The 14,327-nt window shown below is 50.0% G+C and overlaps 1 long non-coding RNA gene across 1 annotated transcript; it reads left to right on the top strand.

The window, feature by feature from the left end:
• The first annotated feature begins 3,641 nt into the window (after positions 1-3,641).
• Positions 3,642-8,169, top strand: LOC135830640 (uncharacterized). Its single transcript, XR_010556077.1, has 2 exons — positions 3,642-4,001; positions 6,018-8,169. It is a non-coding gene; the product is annotated as an uncharacterized LOC135830640 (long non-coding RNA).
• The last annotated feature ends 6,158 nt before the right edge of the window (positions 8,170-14,327 follow it).

The raw sequence follows: 14,327 nt of genomic DNA, 5'->3' as shown, positions 1-14,327 counted from the left end.
TGCTTCCTCGCTGGTTGGTAAATTTGATTTCTTCATTCGGGGACGATTTATTTGAGCTAGGAGGACTCAACGGAGCTCTCTTTCTCACCACATTACACTGGAAATTCTCCAGGGACATCCAGCCTAGACTGGTGCCGTCAGTGTCCTCAGAAAGCTTTTCTGACACGGCCTCAAGAGATGCACTCCCATTCTCGAAATGCGCGCATGGCGGAGGGTCGTCTTTTCCAATTTCACCAGACTTCAGCCGATCGATACTGCAAAAATTTGTATGGTAAGTATGGTTGTTTTTTACACCGTTGGAAAGCTTTGGACCTCAGCTACGCGTGGAGCACCATTTTTGTTGTCTCCTAGCAACAAAACTCACATAAAATGCGATTTTACTGTAAGGGTCACATACGACCCTTTCGCTTATGTGAGACCCATAAAGGGTTAAAGGGGAAGTATACCCTAAAATCAAATTTTCACCAGTTGTAGTCTTCTGTGTGCTGAGTCGAATGGTCTTGGTCCGAGGAAGCTGCGACGCTCCCTTCCTACTTGAATCCCAATCGAACTCGCGCACTTCCACCGAAACTGGGTGACTGCGGCCTACTAGATGGGGATTTGTATGCAAAATGTCACTAAAAGCGCCATTTCGTTCTTATAAAAGCACGGATGACCGCGATTGGCCCATATGCTGTAGTCTTTTGGACGCTGAGTCGACTGGTTTTGGTCCGAAAAGGCTGCGATGCAGCGTTCCTTCTTTATTCCCAATCGAACATGGTTGAACAAGCGGTCACGTGCTCCTGGGTGCCCAAATCACCTGGTCACCGCGCCAGCAGGCGACAACTTTCACACCAAGGTTCAACTCGAGTTCAACTCGAGTGACAGGACTGCACCCAAAAATGGTCAAACAGGCTAGTAAGTTGTACCCTGCAGGCACGGTGACCAGGTGACTGGTGTACGCAGGAGCACGTGACCGCTTGTTCAACCATGTTCGATTGGGAATAAAGGAGGAACGCTGCATCGCAGCCTTTTCGGACCAAAACCAGTCGACTCAGCGTCCAAAAGACTACAACATGTGGGCCAATCGCGGTCATCCGTGCTTTTATAAGAACGAAATGGCGCTTTTAGTGACATTTTGCATACAAATCCCCATCTAGTAGGGCGCAGTCACCCAGTTTCGGTGGAAGTGCGCGAGTTCGATTGGGATTCAAGTAGGAAGGGAGCGTCTCAGCTTCCTCGGACCAAGACCATTCGACTCAGCACCCCGAAGACTACAACTGGTGAAAATTTGATTTTAGGGTATACTTCCCCTTTAAAGGGAAACTGAACGCCAAAAATAAGTTTGGCTTATCCGAAGGGAAATTGGGCACTGATTCCGATGAGCTATGTGTCGAGCCGATCAGAGAAGAGGAACCGTGTCAAATTTCATAAATAACACCTTCCAATATTTGGAAATTGGGCTTGATGACGCGCGAATTGCTTAGCTGTCACCATGCTGTGCATGCTCAGCAGTGTAATTGAATGGCAGAAAACAATTACTTTGGTGTTTTGCAGCTCTATTTCGTTCCCTGACGGGAACCAAATCTAGATGTAGGGATCTGTTGAGCAGGAGAGTGACACATGTCTTCCCGAAGGCTGTCCAGGCTGCAGTGCCGTGGTGATGAAGAAGACACGATCATCACCCCGAGATCGATTGTAGCGATTGTACCGGTGCGCTCAGCTCATGCAGAAATCCAAATTCCCGCTCTTCGCCATGGCCTGAGTCACGCGGGTCACTTTTTACGTGTTTGGCATGCACTGCATTTGACTGTGTGAATGCACAGGCGTTGCAAGTGGTTTGTACAGTCATGTAAACGCGAATTTTTGTACCGGGTGTGAATGCAGCCTTAAAAGCGATGCAAACTTTTCATGTGTGACCGCGGCCTTAGTGGAGGCCGAACTGTGAAAAGGATTAGCCTCAGTCAGCATGATCAAAACGCGACGCAGCTCACCAGAGCAAGGTGTGGGTCCTCTTCCGGTGGCGAAAGGCGGGCTCACGCCCCTACATGGCTACTTCCCATTGTCTAACCCCCAAGACAATTATGTAGCCGACTGGACGAAATTAAAAAAAAACCGAGTGGCTCAGGATGAATGACTACAATGTACTGTGGCGGACATGGAAATCCAGTCGATGGACCGGGGCCGGCGCCCTCAGCACGTACAGAACGTCGTCGTTGCATGCAGCGCACATGTTGATACGATGCGACCAGCAGTAGCTCGTAATAATGCATGCCATGGCTGCATAGCCAGCGCCCTGGGGCCGCTAGACGTGCGACCGCATTTCCATGTCCACGACAGTCCCTGCCTGATGATGATGTGTTGTGTAGAGTGCTGCTGTAGATGCCGCCAGCCTTTTTACGCCTTTGCCATTGGCCTTCAACTGGCTGTAGCTACTGCCTGAAAAAAAGGATCTCATTTCCTCTGCCCTGCTTTGCGTCTACTACGATCTAGCCCGGCTGTTTACCACGTGACGTGTACGTGGGTGAACAAACAGGCCTATTGTATGGTCTACATAATAGGGCTTGAAAGTGCTACGTAACAGCATAGCAACAATTTCAAAAATTCAAAAATTGGATCCACTTGGATCCAGTTTTTGTATGGGTCCAAGCACATTTCAAGCCGTCCTACTCTCAGCAAGGTGATGTAACCAGTGAAACTGACTGATTTGGCTACTGGGGGCGGGGTTACAACTGGTGGCGAAGTAAAAGTCACCCCTGCATACGACATTAGTGGGTTGCTATGCACCCACATACTGAGGCAATAGCAAAGTCACACCTTAGTGGATCAAAAATAGAAATCTGATGTCAACTTAGTACTCCCTGGCCGTTTTTGACGTCATCACTTTCAAGCCCTATCTTTAGTACAGGCGACATCGCTTACTAGCACTGTTGCATGTGATGACACTTGAACAGCTAGTCCGCCTCCGCTCTGGCGACACAGACTGTCGGCTTCATTTCGGAGTTGGTGTGAGAGGGTCAGCAGAAAGATCGGCCCGCAATGATTATGTAGACCTACATATGGATGTACACGAGTAGCACTGTACTTTTGTAGTGTGCAGCAGGCAGTAGAATCTGATGTCATGTTGTACAGTCATGTACATAATCTACGCGTTAGGACCCGGTCACACATGCACTGGGATTCGCTTCGGCGACGAGGTTCGGCGGCAGCGAGCCTGGTGTCGCTCCAGCGAAACCACGTGTGTATGGTCACACATACAAACAGGGGACAACTCCTACTTTGGCGGAAAATGAGAGTAAAGTGGACTGTGGTGCATACGGTACGGAGAATGGACGAGGTCAATGACTATCTTGCACGCATTTTTGTTGCATGGACATCATACGCATACAAATTTCTCGTAGCAAGTCCATATACAGCAGACCGTGGTGTTTTCCGCTGAAGCGAATCCGCAGAAGCGACAGTCTCGCTTCGAAAATTTTGGAGGAAGCAGATTGGAGTTTCCGCTGAAGCGGAAGTTCCGCTTTTCGCCGTTGCCATGCCATTTTTCGCTCCTGCGACCTCGCTTCAGCGTATACGCTACTTTCGAGTGCATGTGTGACCGGGCCCTAAATCTACAACTTTTGCCAGATCAGACAGATGAATGAAGCCACAGAGCTCTGGCCGCTGGAGCGTGCAGCGAACGTGTAGATAGGATCTTGGACTGCTGCACCGTCCGCGCTTCAGTTCAATGCGGAATCGTTTTTTTTGCTCGTTGCCGTCTGTGGCAGTGTGGGTGTTCTGGGCGGATGCGTGTTCTGCTTGCGGCCCTTCATATTGTTATTTTCTGGGAGTTTGAGTGACGCTCCGTCGCAATCTGGTTGCGGAATTGAAACGCTTTCGTTCGTTACTTGCCGATCGGCAGGTGGCGTTTAGATTTGTGGGACTATTAATCGTCCGGGTCAACGTTACCAGAATAGCGGACGTCGGACAGGAACCACCCGGCCGTTATCGGGAGCAGGTGCTTCTCCCTGGCTTGAAGTCAGGTAAGCATCTCCCATTCAGTGCCTAAGTTTCACTGAATGTCTGCGCTGAGTTCGAGTAGTACAGCAGTCCTAACCCGTAACGATTTATTGGAAAAGGATTCTGCTGATGTACAGTACGCCGTGTCGTGTGCTCACATTTGTCCCCATGGTATTGTATTGTTCGTAGTGAAGCGCAGCAACGGCAATTCAAACGCGAAGGTATTTTCGGCTGCTGCAATATCCACTCACTCTGAATCCGTGTGCTTTACAAGCAGAGAAAATTAGTCGATGGATAATTTCGTCAAATTCCAAAGAAAGGACTTTTTCCAATCGGAAACGGTGACCATTCAGCAGAAAAACAAAATTGAACATGTACATGGTTATGGCTCATGAGTGCACAATTAGTCGCAGGGCTGCCACACTTGGAGGGAAAAAAATCTGACGGGGGTGCCGGGGTGTCCCCTGCGGGGGTGCAGGGGGCAGGGCCCCCTTGGTGAAAATGTTTAGGAAAATGGCTTGCTGTTGGGGCCCCAGAACTCATTTCTAACTGTCCAGCACACGCACTACAACCATGTCAATTATGAATTAATGGCCAACTGGACTAAAAAGCGCTCGGTTGTCCCTCTTTGGGAACAAAATCGGTTGCTTTGTCGGACAGGCGATCAAAAATCGAAGTAAGTGGCAGCACTGAATTATATTCATTGCCATTTTACGACTATTGTCTCCTCGTAGGTTATTGAAATACTTTGATCCGATCTCTTTGTCATTTTAGGGGAAAATCCCTATCTGTGTGCTCTTTGACCAACTGAGCACATGATAATGACATAGTTGGCTGAGGTTTGATTCGCCTCGAAAAGAGCTTTCTGTGATAAAGGAGAGTGGAATGGCATTGATGGTGGAATTTACTCGCATATTGGGCTTGGGGTGGACTTTGCTTTAAATTCTCCTTCATTCTGTGCTGGAAATCAGTACATAAAGGGATATTTATTTATTTTTTCTTCGTTTTTGTTTCCCTACCATGGCTGGCTACCGCCCCCTCCCTCCATATTGGCCTATATTCTCTGGCCACGGGAAGGTGAAATAAAAAATAAATAATAATAACTAATGCAGCATGCCTGGTGTGCAACAATACCATACCAGTAAAGAAGCTGGTCAAATAGTGAAATAGGGCTTTCAACGCAAGGATCATAACGTGAAGCAAGTTGGTAGGATGAGTATGTTTGCGAAGTGTATGGAAGGAATGCATGCAAGGAGAGAGTGCATGTTCCAATACCACGTTATGTGTGCGAACAATTGGAAAAATGAAGAAGAAGAAAAACGATAAGCTAGCACCACTGCATAATAATAATTACTCCGTAAAATGTACCTGACCTGTCAGTGTGTGTTCAGGATCAAACCCGTGTTACGTATGAAAAAAAATGAAAAAAATGAAAATCTAGCACCATACACCCTAACTACTCCATTCAGCCTCTGGGAAATCCAGATAAATAATAATTGGTTTACAAATCAATTGGCTGGAAATCCCAGTGCCCTCGGTGTGCTTTGCTTTCACGTAGATCATCATGCTTGTTACTTCAGTTTCCTAATCATCAATTTCTATAAAACTGATAGAAACGTCTTTTCAATATGATTATCGTGTACATCTTTATGTATGTTTTTTGCAAAGACGTTTCTATTAGTTGCATAGAAATAGGGATTTCTTATGGTATGCAAGCTCCACTGCACAGCACAGCACTCCACAGCAAACGCGACGCAGCTCACCAGATCAAGGTGTGGGTCCTCTTCCGGTGCCGAAAGGCGGGCTCACGCCCCTACATAGCTACTTCCCATTGTCTAACCCCCACCAAAAAAAAACATTGTTGGGCTTGGTGTGGGCTGTGCAGCATTTCCGTTGCTACTTGCTTGGTAGAAAATTTGAATTTGTTATATGCACAGCGACCATTCTCTGGAACATTTGGCTAGCCTTCAACATCCACCGGCGATTGTGGCTCGCTGGCTGGAATTTTTGTCTGAATGTGAGTTCACCATATTGTACAGGGCAGGTCGATCACACGCTAACGCTGATGCACTGTCACGCCGCCCTGATGCTCCGACGACGCTGTTCGTAGGGGCCGTGAATAACGACGTTGGCAACATCCCCACACCCCTCATCCGCCGTTTCAACTGGCCGTGGTCAAGATGGGAAACGGAACAGGAGAAGGACCGAGATCTCGCCCAAGTAGTGTCCTGGCTAGGTATGGACTCTCCGCCTTGCCCGCAGGATATGATGGGTAGCAGTCGTGAGGTACGTATTTTGTGGAAAAATCATGAAATGCTGGTTCATCATGTTGTGCCGTCGTTGGGAGGACCCCTGCCCCAGTAAGCCATCTCTCTTGCAAGTCGTAGTTCCCCGACATTTACGTTCTTTGGTTTTGCAAGAGTATCATGACCAGGGAGGGGGGGGGGACATACGGGTTCTACACGCCTGCAAAAGAAACTGACGCAACAATATCACTGGGTAGGCATGAAGAAAGATGTCTTAGATTGGGTTGCAAGTGGTTCTTCCTGTAGCCAGTTGAAACGTCCCGTAGGCAAAGGGTCTGGCGCCCCACCACAGTCTTCCTGGACAGGGTATCCTTTTGAGCGAGTAGCAATGGATTTGATCCCCAATTTACCGGAGACAGCGGAAGGGAGCCGCCATATTTTGGTTGTAGTGGACTATTGCTCCTGATCGGTTGCATACCGATCAGGGCAAACACTTTGATGGATCTTTGTTTCACAGTATTTGCTTTCTGCTTGGCATAGATAAGACCAGGACAACTGCGTACCATCCACAGAGTGACGGTCTGCTTGAAAGATTCAACCAGACGCTTGAGCGTGGCCTGGCGCACTATGTCTGCAGGAATCATCGAGATTGTGACATCAAGTTGCCAGCCTTCTTGATGGGATACCGCTCGACGCCGCACACTAGTACCGTCTACTGTCCAAGCTATCTACTCTTTGGTCGGGAGTTATGCCTACCTCAAGACTTGGCATTTGGATTATCGCCAGGAGAAGCATCTGCAGTATCTTCACAGCCGGAATTTGTGATTGCTCTCCGCCGACACCTGGAGGACGCTCATGCGCAGGTCCGGGAACACCTGGGCAACGTGCACCGTTATCAAGCGCATATCCGTGATCGCAACGCTAAGGCCGTGACGCAGGTGACGCAGTGTGGCTTCTGGTGCCAGCTATTCCGACGGGTACAACCGCCAAGTTTGCTAGGCTTTGGCACGGACCGTACCTAGTCGAGGAGAAGCTCTCAGCCGTCACATACTGCATCAAACTGTCTGAGCCCACGGCACGTCGGCTGATAGTGCACGCCAACCGGCTGAAAAGTTGCCATCATCGACCGAGTCGGCTGCAGGAGGTTCACGAGCAAGATGAGTCGGACCCACCGCAGCCCATGGCATCCACCCTGACTCCGCCCTACCAGCCTGATGCTACTGATACCGCCGACCGAAACAAGGAGGACACCGCTCGGGTATTTGGCAGTGCTCCGCCAGTTGGCGTGATGGAAAGGCGAACTCCGCGTTCCCGCCATCCGCCCCAGCTGTTTGGGAGTCCTGTGTGGCACGAGTAAGTGACTTCAGTGGTATTGACTGGATTAGTGGTGTTCGATATTACAGTTAGTCTTTGAACAGATTTTGATAAGAACTCCAATTTGACCTGCACTCGTTTAGTTAAATTGTAAGCCATAATCTTAGTCTAATTGATAACGTTACTTATAACACGAGGACGTGTTCTTTTCCGTGTAAGCGAGGGGATATGTCGTATCCATACTATTGACACGTGCCTTTTACGCCTCTACGTGACAAGTCTGCCTTATTTAGGTGTCTAATTATTTATCTATCTCCTATAAACGGGTTCATAATCGTCTTTATTTTATGTCTTCACGCAAGGCCTGGTGCCTTCCTTATTTGGTATACACTGTTATTTTCCCACCTAGCTCCCGCTCTTTATGCAACAGTTTGTACACATATTTACTACGGTTTGATACGCTATTGCATGCGGGACCAGCAATCTGGTGGCCATGGACTTCCATGGCCGCAGTTGGATAGTATTGCCATCACCTTCCTTTTCTCTCTATCTCTCTTGCCTTGTGCTCTTCATTATCTTCTCTTGAACTGAGTTACATGTACCCTCCTGTGAAGATGTGAGTAAACCTGAACGCTGCTCTGACTGTACGTGTCTGTATATGCCTGAGTGTGTGTGTGTGTGTGAGAGTATGTCTAGGTATATGTGTGTGCGTGCGTAAGAGTAATTCTGTTGGTGGACTCTCTCTCCAAGTGGCCACCACTGCACGGCCTTGTAATGTGAAGGTTTTATTAGTAAGTTAGTTCATGTCGAACCGCAGCCGTGGGGGCCAACCCCGGGGGCCGACCGGATACGACACATGCAGTAGCCGACTGGCCGAAATTTAAAAAACATGGCGAGCGTCTCAGGATGAATGAGTAAAATGTACTAGTACTTGCATGATGATGATGTGTTGTGTAGAGTGCTGCTGTGGATGCCGCCAGCCTTTTCACGCCCTTTGCGGCCTTTTGCCTTGAACTGGCTGTAACTACTGCCTGTAAAAAAAGGATCTCCTGTCCCCGGGGAAAATTGCGGAAAAAATCGCAAAAAACGCAGGGAAAAACGCGGCATAATATGGCATAATTTGCGGTGAATTTGCGGTAAATATGCGGTAAATATGCGGTGAATAATATTGATGTGCGGCAATTTTCAGTGAGTATGTAGTGAAATCAATCAGTTACAAGTCTCTGGTGTAAGCACTCGTCATACATGTATTTGAGTAAAACGCCGCCACGATGAGACGTTGCTGACCGAACAGTGCACTGTATGTACGTGTAGTGCAACAAAAAAGTTCAAAAAACGCGGGAAAATCGCGGAAAACGCGGTCTTTTAAAAAATAGCAAAAAACGCGGAAAAAACGCGGCCGCGGAATTGCAATTTTCCCCGGGGACAGGATCTCATTTCCTCTGCCCTGCATTGCGTCTACTACGATCTAGCCCGTCTGTGTACCGAGTGACGTGTAAGTGTGTGGACAGACAAGCCTAGCGTCTACATAATCATTATTGCACTGTGCAGGCGACATCGCTCACTGTTGCATGTGATGACACTTGAACAGCTAGTCCGCCTCTGGCGACACAGTCGACAGTCGGCTTCATTTCGGAGTTGGCGTGGTATCAGCGGAAAGATGGGCCTGCAATGCCAATGATTTAGACCTACTCGTAGATCTACTAGTACGTGTTGATGTGCACGAGTAGCACTGTACTTTTGTAGTGTGGAGCAGGCAGTAGAATCTGATGTCATGTTGTACAGTCATGTACATAATCTACGCTTAGATCTACATCTTCTGCCAGATCAGACAGATGAATGAAGCCACAGAGCTCTGGCCGCTGGAGCGTGCAGCGAACGTGTAGAGAGGATCTTGGACTGCTGCACCGTCTGTGCTTCAGTTGAATGCGGAATCGTTTTTTTCTTGCTCGTTGCCGTCTGTAGGTGTTCTGGGCGGATGCGTGTTCTGCTTGCGGCCCTTCATATTGTTATTTTCTGGGAGTTTGAGTGACGCTCCGTCGCAATCTGGTTGGGGAAGTGAAGCGCTTTCGTTCGTTACCTGCCCATCGGCAGGTGGCGTTTAGGTTTGTGGGACTACCAATCGTCCGGATCAACGTTACCAGAATAGCGGTCCCCGGACAGGAACCACCCGGCCGCTTTCGGGAGCAGGTGCTTATCCCTGGCTTGAAGTCAGGTAAGCATCTCCCATTCAGTCCCCAACATTTCACTGAAGGTGTGCGCTGAGTACTAGTAGTACAGCAGCCCTAACCCGTAACGATTTATTAGAAAAGGCTTCTGCTGATGTACAGTACTCCGTGTCGTGTGCTCACATTTGTCCGCATGGTATTGTATTGTTCATAGTGAAGCGCAGCAACAGCAATTCAAACGCGAAGGTATTTCGGCTGCTGCAATATCCACTCACTCTCAATCCTTGTGTTTTACAAGCAGAGAAAATTAGTCGATGAATAATTTCGTCAAATTCCAAAGAAAGGACTTCTTTCAACCGGAAACGGTGACCATTCACGAGAAAAACAAAATTGATTGGATAGTTTTTTTAGCTGAAATTTTAGTGAAAAAGTTGTCAGCGCTTTCTAGGTTCTGCACAGTGCCATAGCTTAGATAGTTAGAGCTATGCTCATGACAAGCAAGGTCGCAGGTTCCAGTCCTGTTGGGGTTTGCATTTTGTTCTCTTTTCAGGGCAGTCCTAATCCCTGACAGATCACTTTGCTGGGGCGCCACCAGGTTCTAAAAAGTTGTATGACCGAAAGGAGGCGAAGAGGAAGAGGGGGTCTGGGGGACATGTCCCCCTTAAAAAATCTTATTATCGGGAGCGGGTTTTGTATTGCAAAGACGTTTCTATCAGTTGAAAACAAAAATATAGGTACTTCCGACTTGTCATTACAATTGTCGCTTCGCACATCGCAATGTTTGTGACTTGATTGTCTAAGTCAGGCTGTCGAAATCACTGATTTATGTGTTCGAACATTGGTATGACCCTTCCCACGCAATTGTTACGAAAGCCGTTGTGGTCTTGGAGCTCTCTTCCGCATCAAACAAATTCTTCGCGTTCCGCAATATTTCGCCCAGAGTGCGAATCTTTTTTCTGTAGTTCATATCGGCCCACATTCCCTCCCACCGCTTTAGGAGCTGTATATGCGCCTTGATCCTTGAAGGGGTGGTGGCGTTCATGCGGATGCGGAAAACTCGGCCTCTAGCCGAGTCTGACGCAAACCGTGATTTTTGCAAACAAAGGAATACGAATCCTGGTATATCTCTTGAATTTGGCATGCTGAAGTTGAGTTTTGCAAGAACAAAGTGCTCTCAAATTCCTGAAATGCGCTACCTGTGGCGCATGTTGCTGCGAATGTAGCAGGCCTGAAACCAGCAACAACATGAGCGAAGTGCTTGTCAAGGAAAGAAGGTGCTGAATTGCTTACCCTATCTCTCTGCTGCTGCTACTGCTACTGCTCATTATAATCTAGTGTAAAAATACTAGTATGACGTCATCACCTGACACCTGCAGGCATCCATTGCTTGAAAACAAAGTTTCATCACCTGAATTTGAACACGCTTCTTGGTCAGCGTTTTGTTGAGTACTGAAGGGTCCGCGTCAAATCCTGGTGAAGACGTCGACCCCAGCCGCAATTGCAGCAAAGCAGGAGGCCACAAATTGAAGCTTAAGCTGTGTTCACAACTGGCGCGTGGACGCGGTAAACTTGCGGTTCAAGCGTGCCCAGATGCGCACTCAGCCTTTCACAAAAAAACAGCAATCCGAGTCTTATTTAGCGTGTTTAGCGACACCTTCGAGTAACAATTTTTTGACCCCGCCAGTCAAAGTGACTGCTGGCATGTACGCTGGTACCCCGCCAGTCAGAGTGACTGCTGGCATGTACGCTGGTACCCCGCCAGTCAGAGTGACTGGCATGTAAGCTGGTACCCCGCCAGTCAGAGTGACTGCTGGCATGTACGCTGCTACCCCGCCAGTCAAAGTGAATGCTGGCATGTACGCTGGTACCCCGCCAGTCAGAGTGACTGGCATGTACGCTGGTACCCCGCCAGTCAGAGTGACTGATGGCATGTACGCTGGTACCCCGCCAGTCAAAGTGACTGCTGGCATATACCCTGGTACCCCGCCAGTCAGAGTGACTGCTGGCAGGTACGCTGGTACCCCGCCAGTCAGACTGACTGCTGGCATGTACGCTGGTGCCCCGCCAGTCAGAGTGACTGCTGGCATGTACGCTGGTGCCCCGCCAGTCAAAGTGACTGCTGGCATGTACGCTGGTACCCCGCCAGTCAGACTGACTGCTGGCATGTACGCTGGTGCCCCGCCAGTCAGAGTGACTGCTGGCATGTACGCTGGTACCCCGTCAGTCAAAGTGACTGCTGGCATGTACGCTGGTACCTCGCCAGTCAGAGTGACTGCTGGCATGTACGCTGGTACCCCGTCAGTCAAAGTGACTGCTGGCATGTACGCTGGTACCCCGCCCGTCAGTCAAAGTGACTGCTGGCATGTACGCTGGTACCTTGCCAGTCAGAGTGACTGCTGGCATGTACGCTGGTACCCCGTCAGTCAAAGTGACTGCTGGCATGTACGCTGGTACCCCGCCAGTCAGAGTGACTGCTGGCATGTACACTGGTACCCCGCCAGTCAAAGTGACTGCTGGCATGTACGCTGGTACCCCGCCAGTCAGAGTGACTGCTGGCATGTACGCTGGTACCCCGCCAGTCAAAGTGACTGCTGGCATGTACACTGGTACCCCGCCAGTCAAAGTGACTGCTGGCATGTACGCTGGTACCCCGCCAGTCAGAGTGACTGCTGGCATGTACGCTGGTACCCCGCCAGTCAAAGTGATTGCTGGCATGTACGCTGGTACCCCGCCAGTCAGAGTGACTGCTGGCATGTACGCTGGTACCCCGCCAGTCAAAGTGACTGCTGGCATGTACGCTGGTACCCCGCCAGTCAGAGTGACTGCTGGCATCTACGCTGGTAACCCCGCCAGTCAAAGTGACTGCTGGCATGTACGCTGGTACCCCGCCAGTCAAAGTGACTGCTGGCATGTACCCTGGTACCCCACCAGTCAGGGTAACTGCTGGCATGTATGCTGGTACCCCGCCAGTCAGAGTGACTGCTGGCATGTACGCTGATACCCCGCCAGTCAGACTGACTGCTGGCATGTACGCTGGTGCCCCGCCAGTCAAAGTGACTGCTGGCATGTACGCTGGTACCCCGCCAGTCAGAGTGACTGCTGGCATGTACGCTGGTACCCCGCCAGTCAGAGTGACTGCTGGCATGTACGCTGGTACCCCGCCAGTCAAAGTGACTGCTGGCATGTACGCTGGTACCCCGCCAGTCAAAGTCACTGCTGACATGTACGCTGGTACCCCGTCAGTCAAAGTGACTGCTGGCATGTACACTGGTACCCCGCCAGTCAGAGTGACTGCTTGCATGTACACTGGTACCCCGCCGGTCAAAGTGACTGCTGGCATGTACGCTGGTACCCCGCCAGTCAGAGTGACTCCTGGCATGTACGCTGGTACCTCGCCAGTCAAAGTAACGGCTGGCATGTACGCTGGTACCCCGTCAGTCCAAGTGACTGCTGGCATGTACGCTGGTACCCCGCCAGTCAGAGTGACTGCTTGCATGTACGCTGGTACCCCGCCGGTCAAAGTGACTGCTGGCATTTACCCTGGTACCCCGCCAGTCAGAGTGACTGCTGGCATGTACGCTGGTACCCCGCCGATCAAAGTGACTGCTGGCATGTACGCTGGTACCCGCCAGTCAGAGTGACTGCTGGCATGTACGCTGGTACCCCGCCAGTCAAAGTGACTGCTGGCAAGTACACTGGTACCCCGCCAGTCAGAGTGAATGCTGGCATGTACGCTGGTACCCCGCCAGTCAGAGTGACTGCTGGCACGTACGCTGGTACCCCGCCAGTCAGAGTGACTGCTGGCATGTACGCTGGTACCCCGCCAGCCAGAGTGACTGCTGGCATGTACGCTGGTACCCAGCCCGTCAGAGTGACTGCTGGCATGTACGCTGGTACCCCGCCAGTCAGAGTGACTGCTGGCATGTACACTGGTACCCCGCCAGTCAAAGTGACTGCTGGCATGTACGCTGGTACCCAGCCAGTCAAAGTGACTGCTGGCATGTACGCTGGTACCCCACCAGTCAGAGTAACTGGTGGCATGCATGCTGGTACCCCGCCAGTCAGAGTGACTGCTGGCATGTACGCTGATACCCCGCCAGTCAGAGTGACTGCTGACATGTACGCTGGTACCCCACCAGTCAGAGTGACTGCTGGCATGTACGCTGGTACCCCGCCAGTCAAAGTGACTGCTGGCATGTACGCTGGTACCTCGCCAGTCAGAGTAACTGCTGGCATTTACGCTGGTACCCCGCCAGTCAGAGTGACTGCTGGCATGTACGCTGGTACCCCGCCAGTCAAAGTGACTGCTGGCATGTACGCTGGTACCCCGCCTGTCAGAGTGACTGCTGGCATGTACGCTGGTACACGCCTGATACACGCTGAAAATTCCAACTACAGATAAATAATAATTGGTTTACAAATCAGTTGGCTGGAAAGGCCAGTGCCCTCCCTATGCTTTGCTTTCACCTAGGTCATCATGCTTGATACTTCAGTTTCCTAATCATCAATTTCTAGAAAACTGATAGAAACGTCTTTTCAATATGATTATCGAGTACACCTTTATGTATGTTTTTTGCAAAGACGTTTCTATCGGTTGTATATAAATAGAGGATTTTTTATG

The sequence above is a fragment of the Sycon ciliatum genome, unplaced genomic scaffold (assembly GCF_964019385.1).
Source record: "Sycon ciliatum unplaced genomic scaffold, ocSycCili1.1 SCAFFOLD_2368, whole genome shotgun sequence".
NCBI lineage: Eukaryota > Metazoa > Porifera > Calcarea > Leucosolenida > Sycettidae > Sycon > Sycon ciliatum.
The sequence above is the reverse complement of the archived record's forward strand: the minus strand, read 5'-3'. Positions and strand labels throughout refer to the sequence as shown.